Source organism: Macrotis lagotis, chromosome 6, assembly GCF_037893015.1.
Source record: "Macrotis lagotis isolate mMagLag1 chromosome 6, bilby.v1.9.chrom.fasta, whole genome shotgun sequence".
NCBI lineage: Eukaryota > Metazoa > Chordata > Mammalia > Peramelemorphia > Peramelidae > Macrotis > Macrotis lagotis.
The window spans coordinates 95,468,238-95,486,869 of record NC_133663.1 but is presented as its reverse complement, the minus strand read 5'-3'; the positions used below and the strand labels follow the sequence as shown (position 1 = coordinate 95,486,869).

Below are 18,632 nucleotides of genomic sequence, written 5' to 3'. Positions count from 1 at the left end.
ATGGGGTTAGAATGGAAAAAAAAATTGGAATTCTATAGGGTCCTGAGGGCTACTTTAAATAATTGATTCCACTGGATAAATGTCCTGTCAAACATAACAATGGGGGAGTTTTATGTTCAGACTCAAATAATATTAACTCCAATGAGATTTCTTCATATAATCCATGAGCCAGACAATTAAGGATTAATTATGTGGCTACTTGTTAGTGGTAGAATATTGTGTAAACAAATAATGTTAATAATTTCTAGGTGCTCTGAATAGAAATTCACACTTATTTACAGATTTTAAGTATGCTTAATGGCAGTTTTCCAACATCCCTCACTGTCACAAATGTTTGATCTCTAAGAAAAAAAGTCTCTCATTTTACATATATTGTAGAAGCATTTTTAAACTCCTTCTTGATTTACACTTCAGCTTTCTTTAAGAGGCTATTTTCTAGAGATGCAATGGACTAGGGGAAATGTTCCACTTTTGAAAATTAGGCAAGTGGATTCTACAAAACAGATGTGACCTGGATGGCAATTACATGCAAATTTTAAGAAGATATTTAAGAAAATAGGAACTAGGATGGATTCTCTGAAAACTAATTATGTCAGAATAGCTCTAATTTTCTTTTTAAATAGATTTATTAAACTAGCAGGTTAAGGAAATGTTACAGACATAAGTTTTCTATATTTCACAAGAAATCTTAAGCTTGGGCAAATCATAATATTCCTGGGTCTCAACTTTCTCATCTTTAAATGACAGGCCGGACGAGACGATCTCCATCACCTCCTCTAGATCCCAATATTAATATCAAAAAACAGATGTAATTATCTAATCCAAAAAATAGCTCCAACCAACTGAATGATCATAGATTATGAATAGTGCAATAAAACATAAAATTATGGCCAGTTTCATGAACAGACTGATTTAGATTGAGAATAAAGACTCAATGAGGAAAGAAGTTATCCTATATCAAGGCAACAATTATTTATTAAGTACTACTGGAAAACTGTTCAAAATTTAAATTATCAAGGCAAGGTTAGTTATCTTCAAAAAATATTTTGGTAGAAAATAACTGTACAATACATAGTGGATTAGGTGAAACTATCTGTGACTTGGTGCAACTTTGGTAAAGAATGGCTGTTTTCATAGAAATGTTTTCTCTCTTGTCTAATTGTAGCTTCTTATATAATTCTAAAAGGAGAAAGTTTGGAATTTTGGTTTTAACCCCACCTCTTCCTTATCTAATCTCCCCATGCATACACACTGAATCTTTCCTGGCTACAAAGAAAAACATTTAATCAAAGTGAAATGACACAGACAAAACCTAGCTCTTGTAATATACATAAGCCATTCTACACTCATAGTCATCACCACTTTAAGACAAGAAGAAATTGTATTTCACTATTTCTCCACTCACTACATACTAGAAGAGCTAAGAGAAAAAGATGACATTGATTCAGGCTAGAGTGGTCAGGTAACTTTACATGGAAAGGGGCATTAAAACTGGATAAAAGAACTCCCATTCATAGCAATAATACTGATTTTACACACACAATAAATATACAGAATAGTCAGGTTCCTAAAAATTGGTTATAAAGCTAACATTCCAAATTGAACTCATTTTTCCACTGCATTCAATGCCAGAATAGATGCAAAGGTTATGAATAATTAAAGAGTACATAGATCAAGGCAAGGAGATTTTGGGGAAAAGAGATTGAGATAGCTTGAGAAAAGGGGAAGTCTAAATTTTCTGTCATACTAACACTGGAACATAAATAATTAACATTTTTCTCCTTTTCATAGCAGTTTACAAACAAGCAAGAGTTCTATATTATCAGATTTATTATTAAAACATTAGGATAACATTGATTTATTAGAAAGGCAGACAAGGGCAAGTATCCCAGGATATATAATAGTTTCCCTTGTTCTCATTGTTGGAAATTAATCAACAAACATTTATTAGACTCCTATTGTGCCCCATGAATCTAACATAGCACTGTGTACCACCATAAAGCCTTTTATATAACATAGCCCATTATTATTATTATCTGTGTTTATTTTTCATCTCCCCATTAGAACATCTAATAGGACATGGACATCTAATAGGACTTCTTCATATTAGACAATAGTTTGCAGGAGGGCTTAACTATCTTACCTTAACTCTGTATCCATTCTGCATCTAGCAGAGAACACTGCACAAAGAAGTATCTAGTAAATCTTTGTTGAATTTGTTAAAGACTAACCTAGCACAGAACTAGATTCAGGCAAAAAATAAAGACAGAGGTGAATTATGTCATCTTGGAAGCTAATTTTCTCCTATGGTCTAGACACTGTTGATAATCAATGCCATGGTATATACACTATCCAACACAGAATCAATCCACTGGTATACCACACTGTACAACGTCTCCCCTACTTTGCTTTCTCTAGATAGTCCTCTTCTCTAGACTCTCTTCTTTGTGGAAATCTGCTTACAGTTAGCTGTCTTAAGGCAAAAGATCCAATTAGCTCTACTAAAATGTCAACAGCAGATAATAACTTAATTTTGTTACCCTCTGCAGGCATATTATCATTCTAACAAGGGATAATAAATTAACTCAAAGATATTTGACTGGCAGAGTTCTGGTAGAAATTGAATAGGGGAAGATAGTTTGGGACAGAGGCTTTTCCACAGATTACATCATATCACACAAGTAGAAGCCTACACACAAATAAGTAAGACCCAAAACACACTCGGATTTTCAGTTCTCTTTTTCTCCAGCTTCAAATATGCTACCTAATAAAATCTATTTCTAATGAACTTATATTTTCACAACCTCCTCTCTTGCAGTTCCTCCAAAAATTCTTAAAGGGTGTAATCATCTAGAAATAACTATTCTTAGTTCAAATCCTTTAGGCATCTCAAACTCAACATCCTCAAAACATATTACATTATCTTCCCTCCACAAATCTTCTTTTTCTCTTCCCAACATCTCTATTATCGCTGAAGGCATTAATATTTTCCTGGTCATATAGACCTACAAAATCTCAGTTACCTTAAACTGCTCACTCATTCACACTCACTCCACATATCTGATTTCCTGCCTAATCTTATAATTTCTACTTTCAAATTTCCACCTTCCAGTGTCCCTCAGCTTCACCTTTACTCAAAGATTACCTTGGCTTTTACACTATTTAAATCTTCTAGTACATGATTATTTCCATGCTGTTTTCACCATTAGAACATGAGCACCTTGAGGGTAGCAATCAAGTTTTTTGCCTTTTACTGCATCTCTAGCACTTGGCATAGTGCCTAGTAAATAGCAGGAATTTATAAATAATCTTTGACTGTCAGCATCTCTTCTAGATATTCCTTTCTCTCCACTCACACAGCCATGACCTCGTTCAGGCCCTCATCAACTCTCTCCTGGACTATTTCAAGATTCTTTCAACCTGCCCCAAGGTACTCCCCACTCCAATCCAGCATCTACTCAGCTGTCAAAGTAATTTTCCTAAAGCACTAGTCTGATCATGCCATCTCCTCTCCAATAAATTCCAAGGTCTTCTATGATCTCCTCTGACTTCAAGCTTTTGGTATGAATTTTCTCATGACTAAAGTGCTGTGTTCCCCTTATCAATCCCTCCTGGATTTCCTTAAGTCTCATCTGAAACCCCATCTTCTGCACAGACCTTTCCCAATCCTTCTAGCTGTTAATACTGCTCTGAGATTATCTTTCAAATACTATATCTTGTCTTTACCTAGGTATTTTCATGCTATATTTCTCATTACAAAGTAAGGTCCTTGAGGAGTGGGCCTTTCTCTGCATTCCCAGAACTGAGCCACTGACTGACTGCTGGACACAAATTAGGAAGAGCCACATCAGTGTTCTGGGGGTGAGCAGACTGAATCAGTGGCCCAGCCAAACTAGCTCTGCAACATTGGACAAGGCACATTTCTGAATCTCACCTTCAAAAATTAGAAAACTAGAATGAAGAGAGAGAGATGATCTGACTTTCCCAAGGTCATATTACTAGCAAGTTGTAGAAGAGGGGTTCAATGACACAGTCTTCTGACTGGAAATTCAGTACATTTTGCTTAACAACATGGGGCATAGGTGGAATATGAGCCTTCATTCAACTCAGAGGTGCTAGTATTCCAAGATGGATCCAGGATTCAGAATTCTTTATATCCTAATTTTTAGGTAGTTAAATGAATTTATTTCCCAATTCCAAAATTCTAAAATATCAAAATTACTCACAAGCAGTTGTTTATTGCCAGGAATATCCAACTGCTAAGGACACAACTGATGACCTTCTCTGTGCAAAGTGGCACTTCCATGATTAAATATTTCTATATGCACACAGTTATTTCTGAAATAATTTTAAGTCTTGAAAATGTGGTTCATTTGTCATTTCACCAAATTACAATGCTAAAATCCAAATTTCCATGGGAATAAAAAATCCCTTATGTCTAGGCATGACCAGCATGTTAGATAAGCAGTTTTTCTTATGGAGTCATGGTAAACTCACAGAAATGAAGCAGTCTGTGAGAGCAGTTATGGCTGGTCAACAGGTCTGTTCCTGCTGGGTATTCCTGATCTGAACAGCACAGTCAAGTTCCTGGGCTATTCTTTACTATACTAGGAAGCAAGGCAACAGTGGGTCAGGAGGGTCATTGTTTTCGGCCAGTCTCGTTGAGTAAAATAGGAAATATTAATTTTATGTTTCTACAAGCAGGGGAAAATAGTTCACTTTGTACTTAGAATATAGTAACAGTGCCGTCCTGAGAAGAACCCCTCATTTACAACTTGCTAGGGACAGACCAGATAGTTTTAAAAATTAAGAAGAGAGAACTCTTTGAGTTGAGGGGGAATAAGGGAAGACATCACAGAACATGCAACAGCTAACTCAGTCCTTGAAAGACAATGATTTCAACAGAAAAATGTGGATGACCAACTTGGAAGAAAGAGGTAGTCATCACTGGATCACAGAATCTCAAAATCTCAGAAGCAGAAGTGACAGAATACTTGAATAGGCACCTCTCTAAAACAAACCTGGCTAATAGTTTTTCCAACCTCTGTTTTAAAGCTTCCGAAGAGGGAAAACACAATATCTCCCTTTCCATTTCTGATTTACTAGACTTGTTTGGAAGTTTTTCCTTATAAAACTAAATCTGGAAATAATACAGTTTGATTAGAATATAAAGAGGAATAATGTGAACTGTGGGTAAAAAGGTAAGCTGGAGTCAGTCAGACTTCCACAGAAAAACTATTATTTTGACTGCTGTGAAGAATGAAATGAGGCAGACAGAAGTTAACAGCAGGAAAACTAGTTAGGAAGCTATTTTGATAGTTCAAGTGAGCAGTAATGAGAATCTGAATTAGTGTAGGGATAGATAGGGCATAATGAACAGGAGGGGACAAATACAAGCTATACTGATGTTATTAGGCAACTGATGGATCATGGTGGGTAGGGGTGGGAAGAAGGAAGAATGAAGAGTAACTCCAAGATTTGGGGCCTAGATGACCAAGAAGGTAGCAGTACTTTCAATAAAACCAAAGAAGTTGAGAGGAGTAGTTTTAGAGAAAAGGAAGAGGGTAAGATGCCATTCAGTTGAACCTCTCTAGGATATACAGTGCAGGTCTGGGACAGAGCTAGGATTGAATAAATATTTGGACTCTTCAAAATTAACCCTCTTAAACAAGAAGTAAATATTTTTCTGAGTATTTTATTTTTCAGTTCAATCAATTTAGACACATCTTTTTTTTTTTTGGCTTTTGCAAGGCAATGGGGTTAAGTAACTTGCCCAAGGTCACACAGCTAGATAACTGAACTCAGGTCCTCCTGACTCCAGGGTTGGTGTTCTATCTACTGCACCACCTAGCTGCCTTTAGACACAAGTCTTCATGATTATATAGTTCCATCACCAATTGGTTTACAAACTTGAGTAAGTTCTAATTATTCATAAGAAAACACTACATGGGGGCAGCTAGGTGGCATAGTAGATAAAGCACTGGCCCTGGAGTCAGGAGTACTTGGCTTTAAATCCAGTCTCAGTCACTTAGTAATTACCTAGCTGTGTGGCCTTGGGCAAGCCACTTAACCCCATTTGCCTTGCAAAAACCTAAAAAAAAAACAAAACCCAAAAAACACTACATGGTGCAAGAATTCTTATTATTTTATCAAGCTGATCAAATGCTTTCCCCACAATAGTATATGAGGGAAGTAGGGACCTATCTTCAGTACCTCCCCAATTTCTGATATTTGTGATTTCACTGGTGTAGAGAGTCCTGAGTAAAGAACTTCCTCTACTTTTACAGGTAGGTACCTGTCATTTAGTTTTTAGTCTTAGTTGTTTGATACTAAGACATTAAATGATTTGCCTGGTGGCAATCACATTCATTATGTGTCAGAAATAGGACTTGAATCTAACCTAACATTAGCTCTCTATCCACCATATCACTTCTAAGTATTATTTCCATAAAAGAAATGAAACAACTATGGCCCAGAATGAGTGACAGACCAGTAGTCATAAATATGGTGAACCACAATAGAATCAGAATTCAAACACAGGTCTCCTGACTTCAAATCCAATGCTTTTCTTTCCCCCACTTCCCTCACTGACTTTTTCTGAGTCTGACTTCCATTGAATAGAAGCAGTAAGAAATTATTTATCAAAATATTTAAAACATGTTGGAAAGCATAATAAACAGATATATTGCCAAAATACCCAGGATTTAATTACAGTGTGTCCCTTAAGTTTGGAATTGTTTCATGCAAAGTCCCCAACTAGAATCCTTCCTTCTTCTGGTTCATCTAAACCTAAGTTTGTGGACCACCAGTGATGGTGAAAAATAATCTTTCTGGTAGAAATTCCTTATTTGGAAGGATTTTTGTCTCATTACTATTTTTTTCTCTTTGGGCCCGAGAATTTAATTGGAATGATTACTTTTATACATGTACCCAAAGGCTTCCTATTGTGTCCTGGGAAATCTAATAAATAAATTCCTCATGATGACTAAATTTGTCAAGATAGCATGAAAGATAATATCCATCACCCAAGAATCTTTGCAAAGGCCTTTACTTAAAATTGACTTAGAATATAAATTTGACTTTACTTCTTATGATTTGGAATATTACTTGAAAGATTTAAACATTAAATTAAATTACAAGAGTGATTTTTAAAGAACAAAACTTACTAATCATAAATCTCAAGCTTAATTTCCATAGGACAACCTCCTCAAATGAGACTTTTATAATCTATAGAGTAATAGCAGAGTCATAGACAGAAATAAGTCATTTAAAGGCATAATGACTTTAAAATATTAATACAAAAAATTACCAAGCCTAAATGAGCATAAAATTATATGTTCTTTAAAATCTGCATATAGTTCAAAAGTTAACTCAACTGAACAACAGTAATGCTGAAGTACACAATAAGTGGGACCATGGACATGGATGGCTGGGTTAGGAGATGGGGCAGAGATAGTAGCAGAAATATATGATGGACTGAGAGAAACTATGGGTTCTGGATGAAGGTGTCTACAAAACCCCAATGTAGACTTTAGAAAATTCCCTTGGAGGGTAGAGGAGGGATTGAAGTGGGGAGAGACTAGAGGCAGGGGAAATAGTTTAGAAGTTATTATCAAGGATAGAGACAAGATGGCTAAGCAGCAAGAAAGTTATATAGACAACTTCCTCCTTCCACATTCCCAATCCCACCCCTAAACATCTTTCCCCAAAAAATCTAGGAAAAACATCAGAACTAATCCTATGGAAATTTTTATAAAAATCTCAGCAAGTCATTTTTGCTATCAATATTAGCATAGGAAGACAGCCAGAAATATCTGTGCACACTCTGGATAAGGTCTGATCAAGAGTGAGGCATTTAACTGCAAGGAGAGGTCGTGAAGTACTTTGGGTAATTGCAGAAAGGGGTTTCAGATCTAGCAGAGCAGATCCAAATCAGTACAAAGGACAAGAACAGGTTATAAATAGAAACTTTGTCACCCAATACCCAGTTCCAGGTCACAGATCCAGGGATGACTAGATAATAGAGGCATCAATAGAGGCATCTACTTATTGCTCAGAACCAAACTCTGATCAGGAACTTGCTCAAACCAAGGAACCAGTGATCAGATTTTTCCCTGGATGAGGCTACTTTGGGAAAGCTGAAAAGCTCACAGATTCCCAACCTGAGCTGTCCCTGAGATTCTGGTCCTTCTCATGCCATGAATAAACCCCCCTCCATGCAACCCATGACTATTTTACATAACATCTTCTTCAACAGTTTATCTCTTCTCACAAAGTTTGAAACCCTCTACCATCTGACTTTATGTGAGACAGGTGTAAAAGAGGATATAGTGAGGAAAAACATCTGAGTTATGTGAGATGTAGAAGAAAGGAGAGAGAGAGAGCTTAGGAAATGGTATCAATATTTTAGATGAAGCATGAGGCATTGTCCTCAGCTGAGGATACCATAAGAAACTCAAAGGAGGGTGAAAATATTTGGAATAGCCTCTGTGGTGGCAAATTGATTAGGGGTTGTGCCTTGGCTGCAGCAAAAGCTCAGTTGAGATTGTGTGACATAAATTTTCAGGGGCTCTAAGTCAGTACATTGTGTAATTTTCTCCAGCTCTATTCAACAGTACATAGGCAGGAGAGAAGGGAGTGGATGGTTAGTTTAATGCACCTGGGCTACTTTAATAGCCTCCTACTCACTCTCCTGGCCTTCCACAAGTGCCTAAGAGATATTCCTAAAACACAAATCTGATGATGTCGTTCCCTTAAACAATAAATTTCAGTGATTCTCTCTTGCTTCTAGGATCAATTACAGACATATCTGATTTTTTAAGTTCTTCACAACAGGGCAGTCTGCATTTACAGGATTATACTATTCTCTTTCTATAGTAGTCTATGTTCCAAACAAACCTACTGGCTTCCAGTTTCCTATCAAAAACATTCCATTTATCCATCCCTGCTCTGTATCTCCCATCCTTGACCCTCTTATTTAATTCACAGAATTCCTAGTTTTATTCAAAGCTCAGCTCATATGCTACCTCCTTCAGGAAAATTATTTGACCTCCCTAGTTGCCTGTAAGCAGCTCCTGAAATAACTTTGCATTTAGTCTGTACATATTTTATATTTAATTTCCTGATATATATGTGTTATTTTTCCTAATAGAAAGTAATGCTATTATATATCCCAATCATTGTAACAAAGTTATGATTTCTTGTGATCTACTTAATATATGCAGCTTCATGTGCTTAATGAAATGAAATAACTGTTCCACACCATATTTTCACTTTAATATTTTAACCTCAAGGAGCTTCATCATTCATTTAATAAAAGGCAAAAAGGACAAAAATAGTGTTTGTCTAATACAATATGAAATTATGAAAGAATTTTTTAAAGTCAAAAGTATCTTTAATTTATTTGGGCTAAAGGGCAATCAAAGAACACCTCTGAAAGTCTCATTCCAAAACGTCTTATAGACCAGTCAGCTCTTCATTTCCCACCAGCTACCCTACTTGGAAGGATTCCACATGGCACCAGAGGTCCTTTTCCACCAGTTCCCTCTTCCTTCTATCCCTTTACAGCTTTTTTTTTTTATGTCTTATTCCATTAGATTGTAATCTCCTTGAGAGAAGTGACTGTGTTTTATTTATTTGTACACTTAGTACAGTCTTTAAAATCTTCAAACATAATCACTCTTAAATTTTAAACAATTTGAAACTACACTCAAAAACTGTAGTCAGAATAACATCCACTTCAATGGGGGGTAAAGGTCTAGTAGGTGGGAAGGTTCTGATTCTTTCCAGGGCAATTATTAGAAGTAAATACCATAGAGAAAATATATATAAAGGGGATGAAGTAACTTCTTAAAAGACATTTGGAGATTATACAAGTCACAAAAAAAAGAAGTCAAAAGTAAGAATAGCAGGGAAGCTAGGTGGCGCAATGAGTCAGGAGGACCTGAGTTCAAAATCTGCCTCAGACACTTACTAATTACCTAGCTTTGTGACCTTGGAGAAGTCACTTAACCCCATTTCCTTGCCAAAAAAAAATATAAGCCAGGATATAGTGCCATTGGTAAACAAGAGAACAGAAGATTTAGACTCGGAGGTTCACACACTGTAAAAGTAAAGTAAAAAGAGACAAAGAAGCCTCTAAAAAGGATAGTTTCAGTGTCTTAGGAGATGTCTAACAAAAAGTTAGTGACAAAGAGGAAAAAAAAAGGGGACAAAGCTTCCATCATAGGGAAAAAAATAGCAAGGGGGGTAGATTTCAGAGACTGTGTAGGAAGAAATAGAAGGAGTTGGCATCAATCTAGATATAGGAAGGAAAGTTTGGCTTAGAATTCAAAGATGACCCTGAGATTGCAATGTACTTCATACAGTGACTATTTTAACCAAAAGACTGGTAAAATAATTCTTTCTTAAATGTTTATGTTGTGATTATTATGGATCTATATTTGTAATAGTTATACATGTATAGCTGATATTAGATTACTTTCTGTCAGGGGGAGGGAGAAGGGAAGAGAAAGAGAAAAATGTGAAATTCAAAATCTTGCAGAATAACAATTGTTAAAAAACTACCATTGCATGTAGTTGGAAAAATAAATAAAATATAAAAAATAGTTTCTTTTGAATTCTACTTAATTTTTAAGTCATTCCAATGTTTAAATACCAAGGAAGTCTCCCAAATCAGCAATATTTTTGGGTAGATGTAAAAAATGAGGTCTGTAAATATAACCTAATTGGGTTAAAAAGGAAATAGATCTTTTCTCAAATACCATTAAATCATTAACTTCAAAACCTGAAAAAAATGCTAACAAGCTAAGTAAAATAATTTGACCTAACAATTCTGCCAAAATACTTTAAAACTGTTTTATGGCCCATTATAAAACATATTTGATGCACTGCTATAAATTTAGATATTCAGGCTATGCCTTTATCACATAAAACCCAATGCTAAAAATAGTCAGGTCTAAAAATAGCTGAGTGTTCACATCAGTAAAAACCACAGATTAAGGGTAGCTTTATTAATGCACAAATAACAGAAAATCTCCAAGCAAATATATTAGGAAAATCAAAGTTTACTCCTACTTACATATTATTTAGAAGTCAGACCTCCGTGCATATTTATGGAAATCTTAATACTATCAAAACAAAATAATCTTTTGATTCTATTAATTTGGCCTTTTTCTCCTTGAAGGAATGAAGTATAGGTTACAGCTCTTAGCACCTTTCATGGTAGGCAGTGATGTGTTTTTAGTTTTTGCAAAATATCTGCAATAAATAAACTTTTGTAGATACCTATGATATGCAAGAGAAAATGCTATACCCTGATTAAGGCAGCTGAAATGATAAAAATCTAAATAAGATATTGATCCTGCTCTTAAAGGATCTAACATAAGAATTATAAGACATGTACATAAATAATCCACAAATGAGAATGCAAATAAATAAATGTAAAACAAGTAAAGACTATAATAAATGCTTTGCAAACATTATCTCATTTGATAAATACTTATTTGCCACTACTCAAGATCAAAATTTTAAAAAAAAAGAAAAATTTTCTAAGAATTGCTTCTCTGTAAGGTTATAACTTTTTGCTCCCCCCACTACCATGTTCTTCAATTTGAAGCACTGTATTTATCTTTACTGCTTACTTTAGGATTTAAGAAAAATATTTTTTCCTTAACATGCAAAAATGTTCTAAAATTTATTTGATAAATTTGTCTCTGAAATTAAAAAAAACTCAACTCTGTATTTTCTCAGGACACCATTCAAAAAAAGTAATTATGCCTTCTAGCATTCAATATATCAATAAATCCCCTTACCCCAGCCCAAAGCCTTTTCTAATTGGCAACTTGGTGTACTGAAAAAGTTAATGTACTACAAAGTAAGAAATGTGGTCACAGGGGCAGAGTCAAGATGGAGGAGTGAAGGCAGGAAATCCTATAAGCTCTCCCCCAGACCACTCCAAATGCCTTAACATTGTGACTCTAACCGAATTCCAATGTGGCAAAACCCACAGAAAGACTGAGTGAAACAATTTTCCAGCCCAAGACAAATTGGAAGATCTGAGGGGATCTGTTCCATCAGAGTTGGAAAGGACCATAGCATAACCATCCAGGCAAAGTCCCTGGGGCACCTGAGTACCTGGGTACATGGCAGCAGAGGTGGTTTCCAGACCTCTCTCTCAGTCCAGGGATTGCCAAGGACAACTTGGAAGGACAATGGGAAAACTCTGGCATCAGAGTGAATGCAGAGCCCAGATCCTGGGAACCAGAAGCAAGTCTGCAGAACCAACCAGCAGTTGCTTCCAGATTGCTCAGTTCAAGGATGGTAAGGGGGTCGGGGTAGACTGCAGAAGTCTCTCCGCTATCCCTGGGGCAAGACTCTGTTGCTTTACCCATACTCAAGCCAGGTTGCAATCTGGGCCCCCATACTGTCATAGTGGAGCAGGGACTCTCCTCACAGTTCCAGGACAGAGGGGAGTGTTTGTGGTCATCTACAGACCGCAGTACAGGTCAGAGCCTCTTATAAGCCCTTGAAGGAATTGAGGTCCCTAGGGGTGATCCTGAAAAGAGCTACAAAATCCTTTAAAAGCTTGGGAAAGTGCATCCTCCATCTTCCTGGAAACATCCCCACCTTAACAAAGAGTTAAAATCAAGTCATAGGCTGGGAAAATGAGCAAACAAACAGAAGAAAAAGAATCTGACAATGGACAATTACCTTGGTGCCAAGGAGGATCAAAATACAAACTCAGAAGATGACAAAGTCAAAGTTTCTGTATCAAGACTCCAAGAAAAATATTCACTGGTCTCAGGTTTTGGAAGAGTCAAAAAAGATTTTGAAAAATCAAGTAAGAGAGGTAGAGGAAAAATTGGGAAGTAAAATGAGACTGATACAGGAAAATCATGAAAACCAATTCAGCAGCTTGGTGAAAGAGATACCAAAAAATACTGAAGGAAATAACATCTTAAAAACCAGTTTAGGTCAAGTGGGAAAAAGCAGTTTAAAGGTCAATAAGGAGAAGAATTGCTTAAACAGAAGAATTGACCAGATAGAAAGAAGAGATTAAAAAAGCTCAATGAAGAAAATTATTCCTTCAAATGTAAAATGGAGCTAAGGGAAGTTGATGACTTTGTGAGAAACTAGAAACAATAAAACAAAACCAAAAGAATGAAAAATTAGTAGAAAAATGTAAAATATCTCATTGGAAAAACAACTGACCTGGAAAAATAGACCCAGGAGAGATAATTTAAAAATTATATTGGGAGGGCAGAGCCAAGATGGCGACAAGAGCTAATCATGTCTTTGGGGCTCTCTCATAAATCTTCGTAACTAAAGACTCTAACTAAATTTTCGAGAGACAGAACTCACAGAGGGAGCCAGTGAGGCAGTTCTCCTACTCAAAGTAACCTGGAAAAGAGCAGAAAGGCTCTGCTCCCCGGGGTTGGAGGATCAGCCTGCCAGAGGGGTGGCAGCACGAAAGAACTTCAGCCTCCCGGAGGCAGCCCCAGGAGCACAGGGAGCCTCAGCTCACAGCAGGGGGGAGTTTTCTGAGCTACACCCCAGGGAGCACCAGGCACAAACTGGGGGAATAGCAGGTGGGGGAGGTACCTCTGCCAGAGTGAGCACATGAAGCCCAGCCCTCAGGGCACACAGTGAACAGCCTGGTATTCACTGCAGCCCAGATCCAGGAACAAAAGCAGGCGGAGCAGGTAAGCAGGAGCCCTCAGGACATGAGCCCATTAAGCTGAGGGATGGGAGGGAAGAGAGAGACTGAAGAGCTCTGTCTTCTGCCCCTGGAGCAGGACTCTGGAGCTCTGACCACATTCAGCCCCGTGGCAGAGAGGGGCGCTTATGGTCATTCACAGACCAGGAGGGAGGACAGAGCCTCACACATTGAGATCCTTGTGGGAGTGTCCCAAAAGCTAAGAAAGCACCCCAAAACCAGTCTTAGGCTGGGAAAATGAGCAAGCAGAGAAACAAAAGGAACACCATTGAGAAATATTTTGCATATGAGCCCAAGAAGGATCAAAACACTCTGTCTGAAGATGAGGAAGCACAAGTTCCTTCATCTAAAGACTACAAGAAAAACAGAAATTGAGCTCAGGCTATGATATAGCTCAAAAAAGACTTTGAAAATCAAATGAAGGAGTTAGAAGAAAAATGAGGAAAAGAAATGAGAGAGATGCAGGAAAAACATGAAAATGAAGTCAGCAGCCTAGTCAAGGAGATCCAAAAAAATGCTGAAGAAAATAACATGTTAAAAACCAGCTTAGGTCAAATGGATAAAACAGTTCAAAAAGTTATTGAGGAGAAGAATGCTTCAAAAAGCAAAATTGGCCAGATTGAAAAAGAGATAAGAAAACTCTCTGAGGAAAATAAATCCTTCAAACAAAGGATAGAAAACAGGGAGATTGACGAATTTACGAGAAATCAGGACACAACACTTCAAAACCAAAAAAATGAAAAATTAGAAGAAAATGTGTAACATCTCATTGAAAAAACAACTGATATGGAAAACAGACTTAGGAAAGATAATCTGAAAATTATTGGAATACCTGAAAGTCATGATCAGGAAAAGAACCTTGACATCATTTTCAAAGAATTACTACAGGAAAATTGCCCTGATATCCTGAAGCAGAGGGCAAAATAGAAATGGAGAGAATCCACCAATCCCCCCTAAGAAAGAGATCCCCCAAAAAAAACAACCCCTAGGAATATTATAGCCAAGTTCCAGAACTCCCAAGTCAAAGAGAAAATATTACAAGCAGCCAGAAGGACACAGTTCAAATATCGTGGAGCTGCAGTCAGGATCACACAGGACTTAGCAGCAACTACATTAAAAGCTCGTAGGGCTTGGAATATAATATACCAGAAGGCAAAAGAGCTTGGAATGCAACTGAGAATAAACTACCCAGCAAAAATGAATGTCTTCTTCCAGGGAAAAAGATGGACTTTCAATGAACCAGGGGAATTTCAAATGTTCCTGTTGGAATGGCCAGAGCTGAACAGAAGGTTTGATCTTCAAATACAGGACTCAGGTGAAGCACAGAGATTGGAGGAGAAGGGGAAAATATGAGGGACTTAATGATGATGATGAACTGCATGTATTCCTGTATAGGAAAATGACAATGATAATACTCATATGAACCTTCTCAGTTAATAGAACAGATAGAAGGAGCTTTTATAGATGAAGCACAGGAGAAAGCTGAATTTGAAGATATATTGTGGTGTAAAAATGGAGTCAATAGATTAAAGGGAAATGTAATAGGAGAAAGAAAAAGGAGAGGAGGAATAGGCTAAGATATTTCATATAATAAGATTTTTCTTTATTACAATGAGCTATTGCAATGATATGGAAGGGAGGAATGAGGGAATCTTCACTCTCATCAGAGGTGGCTAGGAGAGGAAACAGCATATATACTCAATGGGGTATAGACATCTGGAGTAAGAAGAGGGACAGGGGGAAGGGGGGGACTGTGAGTGATGGAGGAAAGGATGGACCATGGAGGGGAGAGTGGTCAGATATAACACATTTTCTTTTTTTACTTCTTGCAAGGGGCTAGGATTGGAAGGCCTGTCCGGGACCATAGGGCCAGGTGGATACTGGACCTAAGGGGTGGTATGGGGGTTCAGGGCCTCTTGGACCCAGGGCCAGGGATCTGTCTGCTGCACCAGTCAGCTACCCTACAGCAGAGTCAGAGTGAAAGGAGAGAGAAAATATAGTACATGGTAGTGGAGAAATACAAAAGGAAGGAATTTCGATCAACAAAGGCAACAGTGGGAAAATATGGAAGTAACTTTTGTGATGGACTTATCAAAAAGAATGTGACCCACCTGCGACAGAGTTGTTGGTGTTGGAACAAAGACTGAAGCACATTTTTTATTATTATTATTATTTGGGGGGGCAGGGCAAATGGGGCTGGGTGGCCTGCCTGGGGCCACATAGCAGGGTGATGGTTGGGTGTCTGTGGCCAGATTTGGACCCAGGTGCTCCTGGCTCAAGGGCCAATGCTCTGTCTGCCACCCAGCCGCCCCTACTATTACTATTACTATTTTATTTTGCATCTTTTTTTTCTTCTTTTGGTTTTTGCAGGGCAGTGGGGTGGCTTGCGTGTCACACGGCTGGGTGATTGTTGGGTGTATGGGGCTGGATGTGGGCTCAGGTGCTCATGGCTCCAGGGCTGGTGCTCCATCTATTGCGCCACCTGACCATACCTACAATTATTACTATTATTTTTTTTAATTTTAATTTTTTTCTCTCCCCTTTCCTTTATTGCTCAAGTGAGTCTATATTTTTTGGGGGGAGGGGTATTTTGTTTACTCTTAAACAAGAATATTTTGTTAATGTATAAAAATTATTTGTACAAAATGAGAATAAATAAATATTAAATATAAAAATTATATTGGGCTCCCAGAGAGTCATGACTAGGAAAAGACCTTAGACTTGATTTTTCAAGAAAATCTCCAGGAAAATTTCCCTGATATCCTTGAAGCAGAAGATAAAATAGAAATTGAGGGAATCCACTTATCACCCCTGAAAGAGACCCAAAAATAAAAACTCCCAGGAATCTTATAGCCAGATTGCAGAACTTCCAAGTCAAGGAGAAAATATTACAAGTAACCAGTAAAAAAAATTCAAATATCATGGAACTACAGTCAGGATTACACAAGATTAAGCAATATCTACATTAAGGGCTTATAGGACTTGGAATATGATATTTCAGGAAGCAAAAGAATTTGGGTAACAACCAAGAATCAACTACCCAGCAAAACTGAACATACTCTTTCAAGAGAAAAGATGGATATTCAGTGAAATAGGAGACAAAATTTCCTGTTGAAATGACCAGAGTTAACAGAAAGTTTGATCTTAAAGTACAGAATTCAAGTGAAGCAAAGAAATGGTAAATGGGAAGGGCAAATGATGAGAGATTTAATGATGCAGAACAGCTTCTATTACTTCATGGGAAGATGATACTGATAATTTATATAAACCTTCTCATTTATTTGGGCAGTTAGAAGGAGTATATATAGACAAAGTACAAGAGGGAGGCAAACATGAAGGTATAATATATTTTAAATATAGAGTTAATGGATTAGAAAGGAATATACTGGGAGAAAAGGAAAGGAGAGGTAGAATGGGCTAAGATATTTCACAGAAAAGAGGCAAGAAAAGCTTTTGCAATAGAGTGGAAGGGGCGAAGGTGAGGGGGAATGAGTAAACCTTCATTCTCATTGGAAATGACTCAGAGAGGAAATAACATACATACTCAATAGTGTACGGAAATCTATCTTACCCTAGCGGAAAAAAGGAGAGGAAAGAGATGGGACAAAGGGGACAGGGGGAGGGGAGTTGTAGGTTATAGAAGAGAAGGAAGATCACAGGATAGGGTAGTCAGGTACAACACAGTTTTGAGGAAGGATGAAGTGAAAGGAAGGAGACAGCAGAATAAATTGGGTGGGGAGGAATAGGATAAAGGGTAATATAGCTAGCAATAGCAACTGTGAGAAAAAATATTGAAGTAACTTCTCTGATGGACTTATGATAATGAATGTGATCCATTCCAAAGAGAGAGCTAATGGTATGTGAATAAAAATTGAAATACACTTTTTTTCTCTCACTTTATTATTCTTGAGTTGGCGGGGGGGGGCTTGTGCTAACAATTATAAAGAGAAAAAAGAAATAGCAACGGAGAGTTTGAAAATGTATTTTTATAAAAGAGAGTTAATTCTGTAGCATCAAAGTTACTGGTATATTACTTTGTCTAATTTCTTCTCAATTCACGTTAATTCAACAAGTGTTTCTTGACTCCCTTAAACTCCCTTAAAATATAACTTAATGAAACATTCAAAATGCAATTAGAACCAAGGCCAGAGCAGTAATTAGTTTAAATTTATTTCAATAAATATCAAATATGTGTCCCACCAAGTATAAATAATATGGACAAGATCATAGAAATCATTGGTGCCAAATGAAAAGCTAAGCAAAGACAAAACTAGTGCAGTAAAACTGCCTCCTAAAGAGCACATGGATATCATCTAAATCTACTTAATTGATGTATATGAAACAAGAGAAGAGAGAAAGAGTATAATATTAATCAGTCAAGACCTAACACATAATCATTCAACATGCTTAGGAGGTAGAGGTGGATTTCAGGAATAAAAACATATTTAAAGATTATAATATACTAGAATACCAACTGTTAGTGCTTTTTTTACTGCAATACATTCATGACACATTAATATACCTGTATAATTCATCCCCTGAATCACTATAATAACCATAAACCAAGATAGTTTCATTCTTTTTTTTTCTTTTTTTTTAGGTTTTTACAAGGCAATGGGGTTAAGTGGATTGCCCAAGGCCACATAGCTAGGTAATAATTAAATGTCTGAAGCTGGATCTGAACCCAGGTACTCCTGACTCCAGGGCCGTTGCTCTATCCACTGCGCCACCTAGCTGCCCTGATAGTTTCATTCTTTGCTAGAACCATCCACTCTACTTGGTTTTCCACAATACTCTTAACAATTGCAACATTTTATTGAAGAAGCAATGCATGCTAGAATAATAGACCAAAGCTGGTATTTTGTAATCCACAGGCAACTCAGGACAATAGTCAAAATTATAAACAATTATCATA

General features: G+C 37.1%; 1 protein-coding gene across 1 annotated transcript in view; it reads right to left on the bottom strand.

The window, feature by feature from the left end:
* Positions 1–18,632, bottom strand: part of VWA8 (von Willebrand factor A domain containing 8) — a 469,402-nt gene that overhangs the window by 332,770 nt on the left and 118,000 nt on the right. The window lies entirely within an intron of this gene.